Source organism: Ammospiza nelsoni, chromosome 4, assembly GCF_027579445.1.
Source record: "Ammospiza nelsoni isolate bAmmNel1 chromosome 4, bAmmNel1.pri, whole genome shotgun sequence".
Taxonomy (NCBI): domain Eukaryota; kingdom Metazoa; phylum Chordata; class Aves; order Passeriformes; family Passerellidae; genus Ammospiza; species Ammospiza nelsoni.
In genome coordinates this window covers 76,183,777-76,187,171 of record NC_080636.1, presented here as the reverse complement: position 1 = coordinate 76,187,171, position 3,395 = coordinate 76,183,777, and positions in this window count along the sequence as shown.

Genomic DNA, 3,395 nt, shown 5'->3' with positions numbered 1-3,395 from the left:
TGAGAGGTCATATTTCTGTCTTCTCTACAAAAATAGATATAAACAACCCGGAGCTCCTTCACTTTGATGCCGCTGTGGCCTATGAGGAACAGTGCAGTAGAAGCCACGGACTTAGTAAATGGAGAGAAATGGAAGAGGAGCCACAGAGATAAAAGGAAAGCAAAAAAAGACTTATTGCTAGCCAAGAAGTTTACTAGAAAGCAATAAATGAAATGACATTCTGTACACAAACAATATGCAAAGGTTAATAAACATTCAACATTGCACCCTTGTGCAGGAGTTCGTGTGAAAGATTTGACCTCAGCTGCATATAAGACATTATTTAGTAGTATTATTATTTTTTAACTTTGAACAGAAAATGCATGGAATTACTTTTCTCTCAAAGCACTAAAATCAAGTGTTTGTGTGCTCATTTAGTATCTTTTCATGCCTGTGATTTTAGATAATAGTTTTTTGTGATACTTTCGAGTCTAGTTAATGTATTACACAAAAACTCCTTAGGGCAAGCATTAGTGTAAATTTCACTTTGGTGAAAAAAATCCCAAATATGATAAAATTTGGTTTGACTCTTGACTCATGCACCATTATTAACTGTCTCACATTTTCTTAAATCAGCCTATCAGCTTAAATAAGCGTACCAATATACACAGAATAAGGTACCCACGGCATATACTCAGTCTTCTGCAAATTGGCCACTTATGAAAACAGATCATTTATGGTATGCTACTGCCTCATGTGACAGCTCTTCCAACTTTTTGTGTGAGGTTGAGTACTTTTCTTTTTAAGGTTGGGTTATTTGAAAAGGTGGGTCATTAAAAAATTGACAATGGAAGTCCTCATGCTTCTATGAACCTTTTCTTTAAAATTGAAGGAAAGGTTCAAAAACTGTCAATTTATGAATAGAAGAGAAAAATATTTCATTACTACTCCCTACCCCCCAAGTTTCACCAAGACTGAGATGCTAACTCAGGATTTCTAACAGATGTCTACAAGAAGCTTCTTCCTAGGGCAATATTTTATCTTTTATGCAGTTGGTCAAATTAAAAACTTGTGATGGTAAAGGACTATGTGGCAGCAAATTTCTTAGGAGTGCCTGTAATGAGTTGGCAACAAATCCAGCGCAGTTTGAAAGAGCAAAGCACATATATCCCTTACAGCCAAGGGATCTCTGCTGGCTCCAGAGGTAAATCACAGAGCCATCCTTCTATTACTTCCATCCTGCAGAGCATTGGCACATCCCTGTTCTAGTTAGGAACGTCGTCTCTTATATCAAACATATTTCTCCAAGGTTATGGGTATCAGTGTGGATCCTTTTTTTGCCATCTTGGAAGATGTATCATTTGCATTCTTTAATGGAATAATGGCAAGAGTTTGTTCAGCCAACAAAACCAGGTTAGAAACTCTGGCTTAGTTTATCAGAATACTTCTAAACAATTTCAACCTATGATACCCAGGATTGTATTCAATCAAGCAGATCTCTGGACACAGAATTATAAGCGCTTTTTTTTTTATGGAAACAGTGAGTGCACTCAGATCTTAAAGCATTCCAGCATTTCTAAAGAGTCCAGATTGTTCTTAACATTCATGCCAAATTATCAACAATTTAGAAAACTGTTGCCAAAGGTCATTCCAACTACAGCTGTTTGGAATACAGAGGGGTTTATTGATCTTTTCCTTTGCATAGCTCTTTAAAAAAAAATACATTGTGGAAATAAAGACCAAGACAGATGTTGATCATTGCCATAGGAGAGGGAAGGAAGGGGAAGGAGGGGCAGGTGGGTATCAGGGTTAAATTGCAGGTGAAAGACTCAATGCTCTTGTTAGATCCCTATGTGGTAATACTGCTCTCATGATGTGACATTAACCTGTCACTGTGCTTGTGTCCCAACAAATTAGGGAAGCTGGCTCAGCTGGTTGGGACAGAGCTCATTAGGCATGGCACTTTGGGTGGCATAATATTCACAGCTCCAAAGTAAATTGTAGTCCTCCCCAGAAACACAGCTATCATATGTGAACAAATCACTTATCCCAGAGGCCACCTTTGACTGTTCTTCTGAAGTATGGTGAATCATGATCTTTAGGAAAACTTGATGGCTGTGATCCATTCTAGCAGCTGGATTATATTAGTTCGCATTTTTAGGACAAAGGTTATAATAACGAGATCTTGTGTTATTCGATTTATTCAATTAGGTAACATAGTTATCCTTAATGGTTCTGTAACAGTTTGCTGGGTGATGTAATTTCTTTCTTCTAGGTAATACAAAAGAAGGGAATTCTGTAGATAAAGGCAGAAAACAGAAGAGGGATAAAAGAGAGGGCAAAATAGGAACATTGCTACTGAGGAACAAGAAGAAATTACAAGACATTAATGATAGAGATGCAGTCTGAGTCAGAGTACTTTAGGGCCTTGAAAGCACAAGTAAAACATTTAAACCTGATACACCAGGCAAAAGAAAAGAGAGAACATAAAAGACAAGTGTGTGTGTTATACACGCACACTTGCATGATGTACATGTTTATATAGCTCAGGACTGGAACAAAGGATTTTTCCTGCCTACCCAACACTCCACAACATTGCATTTGCTATGGGATAACATTTGTGAATCTTGTAACAAGCTAATGAACAAGAGCATTTATTTCAGCTTTCATATGATTAAGTGTGCTCTTATTTCTACTGTACGCTCATATGCATTTGTACTGAGGAATTTTAATTGCATACAGTTCACATTAATATAGCAGACAGAATTTGGCTTATAAGCTATAAAAACAGTTAAACCTGTTCTAAGGTATATTAACCACAGACCTGAAAATTTCACAAAAACACTTATCTTAATATATCTAATATCTGCAACAATAAATGGTTGCTTTTTCAGGCAAGTAGATTCTGCCTACTAGGGGAAGAGAGTGAGAAAGCTAGTGGGTTGTTCTGAAGTGAGAACGAGTGGCCCATTTTTTTGTTTTGTTTTGGAGGCTGTCCTCACCCTATTCCTCATGCGACTTGGGCCAACCAAAACTTACACGGCCTCAGGAGCTGCCAACAGCCCTTACCAAAGCTTGGAACAGCTTCTCACGCGATTTACCCACACGCACACACAAATCCCCCTCTCCACCGAGCGGAGCTGTAGCTGCCCTGGGACCCTTTCTCCTGGGGACCCTGCGAGCCCGTCCTCCCCGGAAAGCCTGGGGTCGGGAAGAGGGGACGAAGCTGATCTTCCCTCTGGCTCTCGCTCTCCAGAGCTCGTGCAGACACTCGGGACGATTTAATGACCCGCTCCGCCCCTGCTTCCCCCCGCCCAGGCAGCTCCGGGAGGCTCCCGATCGCACGAGTGGGGAGTGGGGGGGAATGAGCGGCTGCAGCGGCGGCAGCAGCAGGAGGAGGGCAGGAGGAGGGCAGG